This window comes from Sinohyriopsis cumingii, chromosome 15, assembly GCF_028554795.1.
Source record: "Sinohyriopsis cumingii isolate HCF-2022 chromosome 15, ASM2855479v2, whole genome shotgun sequence".
Taxonomy (NCBI): domain Eukaryota; kingdom Metazoa; phylum Mollusca; class Bivalvia; order Unionida; family Unionidae; genus Sinohyriopsis; species Sinohyriopsis cumingii.
This window is the reverse complement of record NC_142975.1, coordinates 33307042-33326086: the sequence shown is the minus strand read 5'-3', so window position 1 is coordinate 33326086 and position 19045 is coordinate 33307042. Positions and strand designations below refer to the sequence as shown.

Here is a 19045-nt window from a genome sequence, read left to right as displayed (position 1 = left end):
GGGATAACATATATACCGGAAGAACGTTCTGGCTAACTGCGAACACTGTAGACATCGTAGCGAACCGAACGATTCGGCTACTTGTTATTATCGCAGCACTATAACGCGAGTATCCATAAATAGACCAAACCGCCACACTGCAGACATCGTAGCGAACCAGGAAAACCGATGATAAATATATTGTTTGTGCTAAATACAGTCACTGCTATAAGGGAGATAATTGATACTATTCCTGTAAGACAACGGAAAATAACTGATATTCTTCCCGTCAGCCAGCTCTAGACAAATCAAAATTAAATAAGTGCGGTTTACATCCAAATAACTCCCATGTACATTGAAATCAATGGTTAATTGACATACATGAATACATCGCAAATTTGAAACAGACGTACTGTTCATTTCATTTAAAGTTGGAGGGTATAACAATTTTCCGCTTACGATCGTAAACACGTGTATGCGGTTCCGTGACACTGTCAAAGGGAAGTAACTCAATTACATGAGTATGCTCAACGGAGTTATACCCCTTCCTTAGCTAAGTAGTCTGCTATAGACCCAAATATTAAATAAATAGTTAATAAATATAATTCGAGGTAATTTGACGATTTATCTCATTAACAATATTGGAACATGATTCTTTGTTTATATTTCATGGAAAAGTGGATTTATATATATTTTCCGCGACTTTTTATACTGAGGGTGAATTAATATCAAAATATATCGCAACTGAATACATTGATTGAAATATAATTGTTTCGCCCGTCTCTATGTTTGTAGATTTTACCGCCCTCCTTCCGGTTATTTTACATCTCCCAGCATTACCACGTGTTAAGTTCTCGCTCTGTGTAACAGTTTGAAGATTGGATAAATATGATCGATCACAAGACCGTCTTTGATCAACCCCTTGTGATATTCAAACACGAATCGATGACAGAGATAAGATTTCTTCCCAACAGTAAACAATAGATAACAATGATTATTAATATAACCAACTGGTACTTTTTTCTGACAATTTCTGATCACACCATTACGATTTTATTCGTAATTCTTGATGATAGGATGCTTCACAAACTCGTTCATATTTTTCTCCATTTATATAATAATAGTATTTGTTTAAATCATAATTTGTCTGAAAACTCAGTAAGATAGTCCTCTACGGATTTTATAGATTTGTCACTGTCTTTAATTTTTTTATCATAATATCTTTTAAGTTCCCTGTATCGCTTACCACCACAGCGAGCACATAATTGTGTTTTTCCTCGCACTCCAGCACCACATCGCAGGCACGGTATTGGTCCTAAACTACCATTACGAACAGATTGTGAATGTTGTCCGCAAAATTCGTTTTTACAGGATTTATTACAGCGAGTCAATGAGCCGATCATCAACCATTTGCATTGAGACATTATATATAATATTTTTCATTTAAATACTTGTTTGAAATATAATATGAGCGAGTTCGATAGATTATCCCAAATCAAACCCTGGAGCGTGGATAAATTTAATCTCGACAGAGTATCTCCCGACCTACCGATGCGAGATCTGGTTGATCCGAAAAATAAAAGCTTGATTAATAAAATTCACGGCGCCAAGAAAGAATTTCACACAGATGGTGCATCTTATACATGGTCAACATTCAAGATTATACGCGACAATGTCATCGACGCTACGATGAATGACGAGCGAGCAGCAACTATCATTAACTACATTGATAATCGCAAATATCTTTTCAGAATAAAATTTGTCGTACTAACAGAGACAGATGATTGGATTATCCGTGACAAATATGATCCTGTGCACAAGGGTGGAAAAACTGTCGTACTAAGTAAAAATTCTAAACCAGGTCTATTGACTGGCATTGACAAATCGTATTATGAGCGAGCGTATTCTCTGACCGCGGTTATTTATGGAATCTTAGTGATAAATGAAAAACCCAACTTTGATAAACTGGCGCCGATGAAATTTTCAAAAATAAACTGTGTGGCTGAACGAGTAACAGAACATTTTACCGTTTCTACTCGTGGAAACGACTTAACGGATAAAAGACGTAAAATAATAAACACGTGGGGAGAAATGGTTAAAGATACCGGGGCGTCAATCAAAGATGTGGCTGAACTAGGGGAAAAACTAAAGTTCCCAATAACCGTAGCGACGATAACGGGAGAAATATTGTTGGATTCAAAATATAAATCAAAAGGAGCTTTGATCGAAATTATTGATCATAACGCACACGCGTGGACTAGCATAGTAACAGTGTTTCCACGAAATCGAACTGTTAAAATTTACAGCGGAGACATGTTTGATTTTATTAACGAAATAAGTAAAGACGATCCTGTGTTAGTATGGTTATTTCAGTGTTCTTGCGTGGAAGAAAAAAATAAATTTGATCAGTTTGTACGACCTAATGGCGTTATTTATGGAAAAGATCTTCTCCACGAAAAAAATGAAAAATCTTGTACTGCAATATACTGATGATACTGACGAACTATTGAGCAACTGTTTTACTGTTCCGTCAGTTGCGGCTCATTTTGCTAGTTAGAAAAATTCATGGAAACCAACTAGATTTGATTTTCTCAGTGACATAATATCCGGTTGTGTCGAATACGGACACGGTGGACTATGTAATACTAAATACGATCACAGAGATGTTATTTCGGTTGATATGGTCGCGTGTTATCCCGGAAGTTTTCTCGGGTACGGAGATTGTTGTGTGTACTTTGAGCGATTGGGTCATCCGACGCACGAGATGACACACGTATCAATAAATGGACCATTACCGGATTTTGATCTGACTGGATTCGCTCGTATCGAGTCATTCGAGTTTGCTGTGAGACTTCATCCAATTTGTTATGTTTGGTTTGGAAAACATTTTTCAGAAAAAATGTGGGTACCAATAGTACTGTTACGGTATATGCTTGATTATGCGATGTTAATATCGTTGACGATCAGCGAAGCAATTATATCATATCGGAAACAAACCGAAGTTTGGTTACCACAACAAAAACAGTATTCTGATGATGAAAACCCGGATAAAACAGATTACGAGAATAAAATTACGAAAGATCTTGGCAGAAAAATAATTGGCAAGTTCACTCAAGGAGGATCATACGATCATAAACGACATTGCACAAGATTGATCATGGACGATGCTGAGTTAGATTTTATAATCGCTGATACAACGAAGAAAAACACGTTTATAAGTCGAGAAATAGCTTTCTTGTCAAATGGAACTAAACTAGGTACAATTGTGAGCTACATAGACGGTGAGTCACCCCAGTACACTCATTTAAGATCATCGATGCTGGCGTACGTTTCTATAAGTCTGTAATCGATGATAAATAAGGTTTCTAAGTTTGCTGTCAGAGTTGCCGCGGACTCGTTTTATATCAATAAAAAATATTCAGGATTGTTAGAACAACTACATATCGATACTTGTGCACAGTGGGGTTCGTGGAGAATAAAAAAAGAAAACATACTCGATTATTCCGAATCCGCTGATGTTACGATTAAAGATATTTATTGTAAAAAATATCAAACATTAAAGCTATCTTTTGCACCATCGGTGTACGATCCAATAACGAGAAATAAAACGTTTTATCTGAACGGACCAGGGGTTCTGGTAAGACGACTCGAGCAATTGAATTATTTCAGAATTCAGATATGATCGTTTTAACTCCTACATATAGACTCGCGCGAGAGATGAAACAACGAGGGGTACAATCGTGTACTTATCACAGCTTCTTCCGATGGAAGGGTGACACATGGACTTCTTCAAGAATGGGTGAGAAATATATTCCTCGGAATATCGTTTGGGATGAAATATGTACAGTACCGTCAGAAACATTAAAAACGTTTCTTGATTGGCTATTAACAAGAAATACTGTTGTGATAATGTGTGGAGATCACGGTCAACCACCACCTTATGTTGGACCATCTCCACATAGATGGCTGAAAGATTTTGTTGACCACTTCGAAGAAGTGACTGATGATCATAGAGCACTTGATCCAGAATTAAGGGAGTTTAAAAAATTAATCAGATTACAGCCGAATAAAATTCAATGTGAAGTAATGCGTGAAGTGATTTCAGAAACACCCATAAACGACTTTTTGCGCACGTGGAGACCAAACGATTTGATAGTTGCAAGTAGAAAGATAGTCAGAGACACACTTCAACGGGAATTATTTCAGTTACAACGAGAAAAGTTTCCAACGTTGCCAGTTCCGTTATGTTATCGACCAGCAGATACACGACGACAAAATATTGATGTTGATATACCAGGACAGATCGAGAAACAGAATTTAGTGTTGAATGATATTGTCACAGTTTATGTCAATGTTGTTGAAGATACGCTAAAAACAAATAAATTCCCGTGGATGCTAGGATACGCTATGACGATTCATTCATCTCAAGGATTAACTATCTCCGATACAGTTGTTTGGATCGTCGATGATCGTATCGAGTGGTCAAATTTGGTTTATCTCGCAGTATCTAGAGTTAGAAGAATATCTCAACTACGAATGATTATCATGAACGAGTCAGTGATCAATGATGATGATGTTGACGGTGACATAATAAGAAAAAAATTAGCTGGTTATAAACAGTGTGTTAAAAAAAATAAACGTGATTTTGATCTTGACGTTGAATTTATTAATACGCTGAAACAACAGCAGAATAATCACTGTGCGAGTTGTAATTGTATAATGTTATGGCGGTATCTGAAAAATGATCCAAGACAATTTACCGTAGATAGGAAAGATAACTATCTTGGCCATACACGAGAAAACACGATGTTGACCTGTCTTGAATGTAATCGACGTAGGGGTGCTAGTTAAGTGATTTGGGTGGTAATTGAGTGTCCTCGGGAATTATTTGTAGTTCACGTACAAATCCACGTTGAGGAGCAGTTGAATCTAGTCTGTAGATTGCTGGTCTACCAGTGGATCTTGTTACGCTAGATATCTTGTGTGTCGTAATACTCCAGATAGGATCAGTCGCTCTTTTTTTTACCACCTTCAAGTTCACCTCGTTCATATAAATATCTTTCGGTCACATTACCTAATACTGGCTGTGTTGAAAAATCACGTCGTTGTACGGGTATATTGTTTTGGTAATTGCGTTAATAGGTTTCATGTTGGTCGTTCGAGTAATCTCATTATTTAATGCGGCTATCACAATTTGTAATCTTGCAACCCATTCGCGAGATCTTTTATCTTGAATGAATTCCCTGGCATATTGATATCCAAATAACCGCTCAGCAAGTGTTCGATTAAATCGCTCAACAATTGCCTGATCACGGTGAATTTCAGTATGTCCTTGTCTGATGGTGACGTTATGTTGTTTCATCAACGATGATACTGCACCTTGAAATTCTTTGCCAGGATCAACTTGTAATAGATTTGGCCATCGTAGAGGTCCTCGTTGATAAATTCGTTCAAACGCATCGGCTACTTCAGATGTTGTTTTAGTCGTTAATGCATCTTTGTATCTACTTGCAACATCAACTACAGTTAACGCGTATTTGTATGTTTTTCTACGTACATTATCATGTGGTAAAAACAGAATATCTGCTTGATGAACTTCATTAGGAACACTAACATCGCGTACTGAATTCGTTTCGGTGATGGTAGGTAAATTTGCCATATTGCTTGTTTGGATAACCACGCTTTAGCAGTAGATTGCTTGACTTTTGCTGCATCAGAGAGTTTACTAATTGCTGCTTTAGCCCTCCAATATCCCCTTGGACTATAATAAATTGATTCCATTTATAATTAATTACCAGCCCCTAATACGAGTTTACCTTTCATCGCAGATTTTACTAACCAATTAACTAATGATTCTCTGATATTTTTATTTTTTATGGAATCTAGCGAATGAATCAACTTCACATCTGCAATATGCCTATGTTGTAGATCTTTATTTTTATAAGGCACATCATGAACGTGACATGCTTTATCAATATCATTTATGGGATACTCACCTGGTTTTGGTTGATCCTGATTGTCAAGCCTAATATCAAGTCGGGTACCAGGACCACGATAATTATATCCTGGTAGATGTTTTTCTCCAGGGTATTTAGCCCATGGGGTTCCTGGGAAATTTGACATTAATTTAGCAATATCCCCACCATCTTTTCTGGGTAAAAACGAAAACTTTTTTCTGTTACATACTGCACATATTCCACCATATGCTATTCTCGCATTTTTTGTTGTAACCGTAGATAGATCATTAGTTGGAGTTTTAACTTTGCAACGTAAACAATATAGATTCATATTATTTATATATGGATATAATTGATTTCTCAGCGACACGAAAACAAGAGACAATTAAACACCATCCTGCGTTGCCCAATTCGATCAGAATGATAATAATGGGTCCATCTGGATCGGGTAAGACGCAATTTCTAATCATTCGATTTTATGCATAAGCCTTGTAGTTTTGGCATGCTATTATTTTCACGGTTAAAATTGAGTCATGATCATATTGGAAGATGGTGTGAAATATCATATCTGAAAACACTTTTATGCATTTATTATGACACTGCATTAAGAACAAAAGTCTACTTGTTGCTTTGCCGAATAATTATTGACCAAGAGATATTGGTCTTCAAGTCTTTGTGGCGCAGTCGGTTAGCGCGTTCGGCTGTTAACCGAAAGGTGGGACGATGAATATTATTTTGCACCTCCTCATTTGCGTCTTTCATCCTTGCCTACCATATTCCGCAACAAAAAGCAAGCGTAATATATGTATATATATATATATATATATATATATATATATATATATATATATATATATATATATATATATATATATATATATATATATATATATATATATATATATATATATATATATATTGTTTAAGGCATCTTTATTGCATTATTATACCACGATTGAACTACGAAAATTAGTTTGACATTACCTTCACACTGCCGCCAAGGAACAAGACGACTTTTGTTCTTAATGCAGTGTCATAATAGATGCATAAAAGTGTTTTCAGATATGATATTACACACCATCTTCCAAAATGATCATGTCTCAATTTTAGCCGTGAAAATACTCTCAGGCCAAAACTACAAGGCTTATGCATCAAACCAAATGATTAGAGATATACATATCCAACTTGGACATAAATCCAATGTATTCGAGATAAAATGCCTTATTTGCATAATGATGTCAGTTTTCAACAAATCGAATGATACCCCATTTTGTATATGATCTGTACATCTGTTAATTACGCGGTGTATAATATGGCCCATTGAAAATTTTAAACTGCAGAAATTGCTTTATGCTTATGTCATCATGCACTACACTACCGACTTGCTGACCGTTTGAGATGAAATCTAGACTTCTGATCATAACCATTTTTGACACTTTCGCACTTTCTCTCACTTCCATAGAAACCGGTCATTTTGACTTTGTAGCTGACTAATTATTGACCAAGAGATATTGGTCTTCAGGTCTCTGTGGCGCAATCGGTTAGTGCGTTCGGCTGTTAACCGAAAGACTTCCGGTTATGACATCAGATGGAAAACACGTTTGATGATCGCTCCGTGAATTTTCAAGTTTTATTCCTTTAATAGACATTTTTTCTGTTTTAAGTTGTTACAGGTACGTTTATTAGATTCGTGTGATCGCATTCATATAGAAGTTAGATATATTTTGTGTGTGTGGATAACTTTATCCACCACACAAAATACTATTTTCTGTGACAATGAATTCAAAGCCTGGTCGTGCTGCACGTGCAGCACAGGGAGCGGACTCAGATTCTAATGACACCAGTGGAATAGCTAGCAATATGAATGGCATGTCCAGTAACATCGATAGACAGACAAGAGCTTCTCGTCGTTTTGGGAAAGAATGTACCGTGGTGATTGATGTATAGGATGTGAAGAAAATAAAGGCAAGTGATATTATTAGAAGTGTAGAAGAATTAACCGGAGATATGTCGGTCTATGCAGTTGTGCCCAAAGGTGCAAATTTGTATGAGGTCACACTACCAAGCAAGGAAGTAGCATATAATATTTTGTGTGGAATTGATATTGGAAGTGAACACTTTGATTGTACTCTCTTATATTCAGACACTATTATTGTGTCAATTCTTCATTTACCAGCATACATCACCGATGATGATATAAGTATGAAGCTCGGTGAATACGGAGTAGAACGTCTTTCTCCCATTCAACGCAGATATTATCCTGGGACTAGTGTGGCTGATGGGACTCGTTATGTAAAATGTAAATTTCCACAGCAGGTAAAATCCTTGCCTTACAGTCTGAAATTTCAGACTGTCAATGGTCAGCAATACTTTAGAGTATTACACGATAACCAAGTTAAGGTATGTTCTAGATGTCTAGATCCGGGACATGTTATGAAAGACTGCCCTGATTTTGTATGCTACAAATGTGAGGAGCAGGGCCATGTAGCAAAAAATTGCACAAGGCAAAGATGTGACAGTTGTGGAAGTTTTCCTCTGATGTGTACATGCAGGATATGCGACAAATGTCACAAAGAGGCGCAAACATGTATGTGTTACAGAGAGGCCATTGCAGGCATTCATTCGCAAGTTGATGATGCTACGAGGGAAGACATATTGGAGTTACCGAGTGACGAAGATGATAAGGAAGAAATTGAGAATGCAAAACAAGATAACGAGAGTGGAGAAAGTGGGGAAGAAAATGAAAGAAGCGGAGTTGATATGACCAATGTAGAAATAGAATCTGAGGAGGAAGTAAACAACAATCATACAATTGGTAATGGATCGGGGACAGATTCAGATGATGACAGGAAGATGGCTGCAGTAGTTGTTGAAAGATCAAACGAATCACGTACGTGTCAAGAAAACGGTACTAATATCGAAAATTTCAAGGTGGTACAAAGGAGGAGGAGAAGGTTTAATCCAGTACCTAACCTGAAAATGAATAGTATGCGACGAACACCTATTAAGAAATGATCAAACACTCAACATTTTTTAATACTTTCAATACACTCATCATAATCATGGCTTTAAATATTGTATCTCTAAATGTAAATGGCTTGCGTAATTTGAATAAACTAAAGTCTGTTTTAGAAATATTTAAAGAGAAAAGAGGTCATATTTTATTATTGCAAGAAACCTTTTGGGATGATGAGTTTGCTGAAAGTATTAGAGAAAATGAGATTTGGAATGGTGACATATTCTATAGTAATGCTGACAATAGGAGGGCAGGTGTTGCTGTTTTAGTAGTGAGAGAATTGAGAAATCAGGTGACACAAGAAATGATTGAAAAGGGTAGGATTTTACATCTTAAAATAGCTATTGATGATAAAGTGATTGATTTAATCAATATTTATGCTCCAAATGTTGTAAAGGAAAGGTATAACTTTTTCATGAAGCTAAATACATATTTGCATAACAGTACTAGTGATAGCACTATCCTGGCTGGTGATTTTAATACAGCTTTAGCAGGTATTGATCGACATAACAAAGCCTTACATATTGATGATGTAGCAGTGCGTGAACTTTATAAAATTATTCATGATAGGAATATTACCGATTTATGGAGATCACGAAGTCCTAGTACTCGTAGTTTCTCCAGAAAACAAGTTGTACTAGGCGAAATGAAGCAGAGTAGAATAGATTATTTTTTGATTTCCTCAAAATTGCATTCCAATGTACAAAATATTTATTATGCAGATACATCCTTTAGTGATCATTCTTTTGTATACCTTAAACTAAATACCTGCAAAGTGGAAACAGGGCCCGGATTATGATACTAAATAACAATGTTCTTTTTGAGGAAAAATATGTACAAAGAGTGAAATCAATTCTTACCGAGGGAAAAACTGACGAAATGTATTTCAGTGAACCACTCATTTGGTGGGATAATGTAAAATACAAAATTAAAAAATTTTCCCAAGTATACTGTACAAGAAGAAATAAGGAAAGATTACAAGAATACTTTACATTGCAAAATAAATTAAAATCATTTTCAGAAAAAGTCGCAAATAAAGAATCATATGACATTAACAAATATGAAGAACTTAAACATCAGCTAAGTGACTATGAAACTGATTTTTGTCGGGGTGCTATATTGAGATCTAAGGCGAAATGGGCAATTGAAAGCGATAGAAATACTAAATACTTTCTAAATCTTGAGAAATATCGACACAACAAAAATGTAATCAATGAATTGATAGATGATGATGGTGTAATTATTTCAAATGCAACCGGAATCTTAGATGAAATACATCAGTTTTATAGTCATTTATATTCTTCGGTAACTGTTGATGATAATTGTACTGATTCACTTTTAAATTTTGTAAACTGTTCTGTATCTGATGAGGATAAAGATATGTGTGATGCCATAATAACAGTTGATGAAATACATACAGGTATAAAAGGGATGGCTAAAAATAAAAGCCCCGGCCCGGACGGATTGACAGTAGAGTGGTATTGTAAATTTTATGATTGTATATATGATATTCTGTTGCACATCTTTCAGAGTGTTAAGAATGACAATATTATGTCGAGATCAATGAGATTTGGGGTTATATCATTTATTTATAAAAATAAGGGGGATAATAGAAGGTTGCAAAATTGGCGTCCTATCAGTTTACTTAATGTAGATTATAAAATTTTGGCAAGGATTTTGTCTACACGTTTAAAAATGGTATTACCCAAAATTATTTCTCAAACTCAGACATGTTGTATAGTTGGGAGAGATATTGCTGATACTATAGTCACTGTAAGAGATATTATAGATATGGTTGAGAGAGACAATCTTGAGGGATATATCTTAAAAATTGATCAAGAAAAAGCGTTTGACAGTTTGCCACTCATATTTGATTTCTGTTTTACGAAAGTTCGGGTTTGGTGACAATTTTATTCAGTGGATAAAGATATTTTATAGTGAAATTAAAAGCAGTGTTAAATGCAATGGTCATCTAACGAAACCCTTTTTAATTAAAAATTCAGTCAGACAAGGTTGTCCTATATCAGCAATGTTATATGTATTAGCAGCAGAACCCTTAGGACTCGCTATCAAAGCAAATCCCACTATCAAAGGTATTCCACTCCCACTGTCTAGTAATACAAGTAAAGTCTTTCAACATGCAGATGATACAACCTTGACATTAGCGGACACACAATCCATTAATCAATCTTTTAATGTACTTGACTTGTATTGTAAAGGATCTGGTGCAAAGGTGAAGAAGGAAAAGACAGAACTTCTGTGTATTGCATCTGGTAAACTTACTGATGATTATTGCAAGCAATTACAAATTCAAATGTGTGATCAAGTCATCTTAATTTTGGGAGCTTATGTTGGAAAATGTGCAAAGTTATGTGAGCAACTTAACTGGAATGATAGATTGTCTAAAATCAAAAACTTATTGCAACTGTGGTCACAGAGATATTTGACAGTACAAGGAAAAGTAACAGTTGTTAATAACTTATTAGTTTCTAGAGTATTGTACATAGTGTCAGTTCAGCCTCTTCCTGATATGATTGCTGATGAATTGAAGCAATTATTTCTCAGATTTATCTGGTCAGGAAAGTCCCATTTGGTTCACTATTATACAATAATTGGTGATAAGCGAAATGGCGGACTACAGTTAACTGATATAAAGATGAAAATGTATGCATTCATATTAAAATTTTTAAAAAGATACTTTGATGTGAATTGCCATGCTATGTGGAAAACTACCTTTGATCACTTTTTATCTACTGTTCTGAACATGAGGTTGACCAAAGAGTTGTTTCTCATGTCTTTAAATAAGCAACAATTGAATACCCTACCTATATTTTGCAGAGAAATGTTTCAGGCATGGGAAAAACTTAGAAATAATATCGATACAAATATTGATGTGAGGAATGTTTTTGAACAACCTCTCTTTTTAAATACTAATATTACATGTGCTGGTAAAACGTTGTTTTTCGCAGAATTTATAGAAGCAGGAATTGTTCGTGTTCAGGATATTACATATGAATTTGTACCTGGAATACTACCTTATAGAGCTATTCAAGAAATGATATACAAATCAAATTCTGAGATCAAAACAGATAAGATAAAAAAAGACTATAATTGCATAATAGAAAGTATACCATTAGGCTGGAGAAATATTGTTGCAACAGAGTCAAAACCCACTGTAACCAATGGGAGAAATAATATGTTTCTCAGAGTTGACACAAAATTATATGACCTCTGTTTATGTACAACACAACTATTTTACAAGCTTTTATGTACGTTGATTTTCAAAGAACCAGCTTCTGTTTCCTTTTGGAGTAAGATATTTAGTTTGGAAAAGCATAAATACTGGAAATTGATACACCTACCTTTCAAGACCCCAGACTGTGTAGATTTGGATTACAGAATAATGCACAATCGAATATTTACAAAAGAGAGACTGAAATACTATGGCAAAATTGATAATGACTTATGTCCAGTGTGCCAGTTGGAAACAGAGGATTTATTTCACATGTTTTTGAAATGTCCTGAATTAAGCTCTTTTAAGAATTATATTGTATATATAGTTGAGATTCTTTTTAAAAATTGTAGAGTTGGTGTTCTCAATAGCACTTCTTTTGAACAAATGCTCATGATAGGATATAACAAAGAAACAAAATCAGTAAATAGTTATTTTTTGAACTACATTCTGAGCATTGCTCGATTGTGCATTTACAAAAGAAGAAACATTATGTCGTTATTAGGGAAACAAATAGACATCGAAAGATTGTTCCAATATTTGACTAGAAAATATATATTATATGCGTATCAACATTACAAAGACAAAAATCAGACTTTGATTACGAAGTATTTTGTAAAAGATAATCCTTTAATGAGAATAGAAGAGGATAAACTGTTTATTACATTGTAGAATCATTGTTTTGTAGTATAGCATTACAAAATATTATTTTAGAATCATTGTTCTGTAATATAGCTTAACAAAATACTGTTGTAGAATCATTGTTTTGTAATATAGCATTACAAAATACTATTGTAGAACCATTATTTTGTAATATAGCATTACAAACTACTATGTACATACTGACTGTGTACTTTTAACTTATATACTGTACAAAATTTTTTTAAATAAAGAAAGAATAAAAAAAAAAGCGCGTTCGGCTGTTAACCGAAAGGTTGGTGGTTCGAGCCCACCCAGGGACGATGACTCCTATTTTACACCTCTTCGTTTGAGTCTTTCATCCTTGTCTACCATATTCCGGAATAAAAAGCAAGCGTGATATATGTACATATATTGTTTAAGGCATCTTTATTGCATTGTTATACAATGATTCAACTACGAAAATTTATTTTACATAATCTTCACACTACCGACAAGCAACAAGTAAGCTTATATACTTAATGCAGTGTCATAATAGATGCATAAAAGTATTTTCAGATATGATATTACACACCATCTTCCAGTATGATCATCACTCAGTTTTAGCAGTGAAAATACTCTCAGGCCAAAACTATAAGACATATGCATGAAACCGAATGATTAGAGATAGATATATCCAAACTGGACAAAGATCCAATGTATTCGAGGCGAGAAGAGCGATAAAATGCCTTATTTGCTGAATGATGTCAGTTTTCTACAAATCGAATTATACCCCTTTCTCTATATGATCTGTTCATCTCTTAATAACGTAGTTTATAATATGACCCAGTGAACATTTTAAACTGCAGAAATTGCTTTATGCTTATGTCACCACGCACTCCACTACCCATTGGCTGGCCGTTTGAGACGAAATCTAGATTGCTGACGATAACCATTCCTGACACTTTAGCACTTTGTCTCACTTCGATAGAAACCGGTTATTTTGACTTTAAAGATGACTATTTATTGACCAAGTGATACTGGTCTTCAAGTCTCTGTGGTGCAATCGGTTAGCGCGTTCGGCTGTTAACCGAAAGGTTGGTGGTTATAGCCCAACCAGGGACGATGAATGTTATTTTGCACCTCTTCATTTGCGTCTTTCATCCTAGTCTACCATAGTCCGGAACAAAAAGCAAGTGTAATATATGTACATATATTGTTTAAGGCATCTTTATTGCATTGTTATACAATGATTCAACCAGGAAAATTGATTTTACATAACCTTCACACTGACGTCAAGCAACAAGTAGGCTTATGTACTTAATGCAGTGTCATAATAGATGCATAAAAGTGTTTTCAGATATGATATTACACACCATCTTCCAGTATGATCATCACTAAATTTTAGCAGTGAAAATACTCTCAAGCCAAAACTACAAGACATATGTTGTTGTTGTTGTTGTTATTGTGGGGTTTAACGCCATTGTTCAGCACACAATAGGATATACATGGCAGCCAGTATTAATGGTGGAGGAAGAACCTGGAAAACCCCGGAAAGAACCACCGACCCTCGAGAAGCTACTGGCAAGCTTTCGCACATACCCACATTGGATGAATCTTAGACTCGAACCGCACAAGACATATGCATGAAACCGAATGATTAGAGATAGATATATCCAATTTGGACATAAATCCAATGAATTTGAGGCGAGAACAGCGATAAAATGCCTTATTTGCTGAATGATGTCAGTTTTCTACAAATCGAATTATACCCATTTCTCTATATGATCTATACATCTCTTAATTACGTGGTTTATAATATGGCCCAGTGAACATTTTAAACTGCAGAAATTGCTTTATGCTTATGTCATCATGTACTCCACTACCGATTGGCTGGCCGTTTAAAGGAGACTAGAAACAAACATTTGCCTTTTATATATGTAATTCATTATAAATTTTAATTGGACTGTGATGTTTATAAATTATATATCGTAGAAGGGTAGTGATTATATTGCGCGGAAGATACCACTATCGCGTAAATTGTCGAGATTTTCCGAGCTTTGATGAGACGATAGATCACGTGGTCCTGTGACGCAGTACTAACCAGTCCTCAAATACAAACATACATGGCGAGCGAGACAAGAGGAGTGAAGGTTTGGGTTGCTCATTCAAAAGTTGAATATGCTTCCGAGTTATGCTCATAACTATATCTGTTGAACAGTGTGTTTAAGACCTGACAGCAGAAAAGTACAACAGTAAGAAGGTGCTCATATTTCATATCTTGGAATTTAAAAAATGCAATGTAATTTTTAAATAAATACTTATACATCGTGTGCTGTGCACAAATGTGATAAGGATTAAGTGATGGTGCCCAATGTAAAAATTAAAAATTTACCACAATGCAATAAATTCATTTAAGAATGATGTAAATGACATATTCATTACACAAGCCCGGACAGTTCAAGCCGGGAGAAAAACCTCCCGATTTTGGGGGTATTTCCACACCTACCTCCCGATCTCGTACTATCTCCCGAGTTTTTGCAGAGAACTCCCTATTATAGCATTATGTCTGGCAATTTTCATTTCTCAGAAGAAGAGAAAAAACAAAAAAAATTAAAAAAAATAAATAAAAAGCACCATACATAAATATATAGAACGTATACAATCCACAGATGCCATATTCTATTTTATCACTTGTGAATATTGTCGTGACGAAATAATAAATATCAAACTAGTTTTTTTCTCTCCAGTAAATAGAATGTTAAGATTAAACATTATTCACATAAATTTCATACTTTTTCAAACACTACACCAGAATTGTAGTAATAAAAACATTAAAAAAATAAAATTGTCGCCAATTGGCCTAAATCCCATGAATGATCACTGTGAATGTGGCCTACGTTTCTCTGCAAAGAAAATCAATCTCCATTTCCACCAAAGAAACTGCCAGTTAACGCCTGACATTCCTCTACCGTATATGTAAAGTTTAATTACCATGGTTAAATTAAAAGAAGGAATAAATGAAAATATGTCACGCAGTATATGTGCCCCCAAAGAACTAATTCAGAATAAATATTGCATTCAGTAAACAGTGTTGCACGCCTTAAGACTTAAACCTAAGGAAATAAGGTGGGATTTAAATGTGGGAAAAACAGATTTTAACTGTTAAAATGAAGTCCTAGGCATCGTAAGTTACAATAAAATAGGGCATCGTTTATTTTCCAATCAATACTGATGTTTACATATACATATTGTAGAACATGGTTTCTTTGAAGTATGTCGGAAGAGCAGTCCTTTTCACAAGATAAATGAATTGATAAGGATTAACTGTTAATTAGCCACACTGGCCTTATGCTTGTGTATTCAAGTCTAACCGTTAGCTATTATGCAGTTTAGCCACAGCTGACCAGAATAAGATACAAGGGCCTTGTCCTTGGGGATAATAAGGCGTATCAGAGGGGAAATGGCGCGTCCAATGGGTGCTCGCACATTGGGGCAAGGGATGGGGTCAATTGTAGCCTCCTCCAATTTCTATTGTCAGCCAGTTAAATTGAAACTTTGGTTTTATAACTGACCTCTTTTCTTTTTAGTCGCTGCTATTTAAACATCCTAAGGGATAGTTTTATATCAGTTCCAATCATTACAGATTACCGTTTATACATACTACGTGTAACAGGCATAGACTGATTATTATTTTTTATTTTTTAAATTTTTATTTAAGATTACTGAAAATTGTGTTTTCTCGAAACATGACCGTGTCAGTGGTTTAAAATCTTATTTTTAGATAGGCTTTCATTTGATTAAAACCAGATCTCAATTTCACCTAGGACAGTGGTGATTTGATTTCGATTGTGCCATGTTAAGGCATGTACGTCAACATCTTGAAAATACATTTACTCTTTTCATCAGCGCGATCAAAGTTTCCTCAGGCAAACAATTTTTTTCCGACAAACCCGACGGGGACCTAACTTTGAATAGAGGATGGGCCCGAACTAAAATTAGAGGGGCCCCGAGAGTCGGGCTGTCATTTTTTTCAGGATCCTTTGCGTAACCTTCCTTTAGAAATGTAATGATCGTAGTGTGCTGTATGGTGTGGCTTTGAAATCGACTCGCTTGTAATAATGTATCCATACTTTCTTTATGCCTTTATTTTCGGAAAAGAAAAAAAAAATGTTGTCCACAGGCTTTTCTTAATGTGCTATTACACCCGTAAGTAACGCAAAACGGCATTGTCTTTTACTCTGACAACTCCCAGTTGGGATGCTGGAGTCGCTTCTATGACGTCACACCCGAAAGTAACCGAATAGGCGCGGAAATTTTGCATACAGGGTCACGGAAATTCAGTTCCTAGAAGATATGCCAATATTTAAATATTGGCATTACGGTCGCGGATGATACTTCAGAATCAGGTTTTCTTCTATAGTGCTTTTATTATTATTCTGTATTTCCATTGGTTTCTGGTCTCCTTTAAGGCGAAATCGAGATTTCTGACCATAACCATTTCTGACACTTTCCGACTTTCTCTCACTTCCATTAAAACCGGTCATTTTGACTTTGCAGCTGACTAATTATTGACGAAGAAATATTGGACTTCAGGTCTCTGTGGCGCAATCGGTTAGCGCGTTCGGCTGTTAACCGAAAGGGTGGTGGTTCCAGCCCACCCAGGGACGATGACTCTTATTTTGCACCTCTTCATTTGAGTCTTTCAGCCTTGTCTACCATATTCCGGAACAAAAAGCAAGCATAATATATGTACATATATTGTTTAAAGCATGTTTATTGCATTAGTATACAACGATTGAACCACGAAAATTATTTTGACATTACCTTCACACTGTCGCTAAGGAACAAGACGACTTTTGTACTTAATGCGGTGTCATAATAGATGCAAAAAGGTGTTTTCAGATAAGATATTACACACCATCTTCCAATATGATCATGACTCAGTTTTAGCCGTGAAAATACTCTCAAGCCAAAACTACAAGGCTTATGCATAAAACCGAATGATTAGAGAGATATACATATCCAACTTGGACAGAAATCCAATGCATTCGAGGCGAGGAGAGCGATAAAATGCCTTATTTGCATAATGATGTCAGTTTTCTACAAATCGAATTATACCCCTTTCTCTATATGATCTGTACATCTCTTAATAACGTGGTTTATAATATGGCCCAGTGAACATTTTAAACTGCAGAAATTGCTTTATGCTTATGTCACCACCCACTCCACTACCGATTGGCTGGCCGTTTGAGACGAAACCGAGATTGCTGACCATAACCATTTCTGACACTTTCGCACTTTGTTTCACTTTCATAAAACCGGTCATTTTGACTGTAAAGGTGACCAATTATTGACCGAGAGATATTGCTCTTTAGGTCTCTGTGGCGCAATCGGTTAGCGCTTTCGGCTGTTAACCGAATGGTTGGTGGTATGAGCCCACCCAGGTACGATTATTCTTATTTTGCACCTCTTCATTTAAGCCTTTCATCCTTGTCTACCATATTCCCGATCAAAAAGTAAGCATAATATATGTATATATTTTGTTTAAAGGATGTTTATTGCACCATTATACAACGATTGAACTACGAAAATTATTTTGACATTACCTTCACACTGCCGCTAAGGAACAAGACGACTTTTGTACTTAATGCAGTGTCATAATAGATACATAAAAGTGTTTACAGATATGATATTACACACCATCTTCGAATATGATCATGACTCAATTTTAGCAGTGAAAATAATCTCAGGCGAAAACTATAAGTCATATGCATGAAACCGAATGATTAAAGATATACATATCCAACTTGGACATAAATCCGATGTATTCGAGGCGAGAAGAGAGATAAAATGCCTAATTTGCATAATGATGTCAGTCTTCAACAAATCGAATGATACCCCATTTTCTATATGATCTGTACATCTGTTAATTACGCGGTGTATAATATGGCCCAGTTAAAATTTTAAACTGCAGAAATTGCTTTATGCTGATGTCATCATGCACTCCACTACCAATTTGCTGACCGTTTGAGACGAAATCTAGATTTCTGATCATAACCATTTCTGACACTTTCGCACTTTCTCTCACTTCCATTAAAACCGGTCATTTGGACTTTGTAGCTGACTAATTATTGACCAAGAGATATTGGTCTTCATTTCTCTGTGACGCAATCGGTTAGCGCGTTCGGCTGTAGACTTCCGGTTATGACATCAGAAGGAAAACACGTTTGATGATCGCTC

General features: G+C 35.5%; 1 non-coding gene across 1 annotated transcript; it reads left to right on the top strand.

The window, feature by feature from the left end:
* The first annotated feature begins 17398 nt into the window (after nucleotides 1-17398).
* Nucleotides 17399-17472, top strand: Trnan-guu (transfer RNA asparagine (anticodon GUU)). Its single transcript has one exon. It is a non-coding gene; the product is annotated as a tRNA-Asn (tRNA).
* The last annotated feature ends 1573 nt before the right edge of the window (nucleotides 17473-19045 follow it).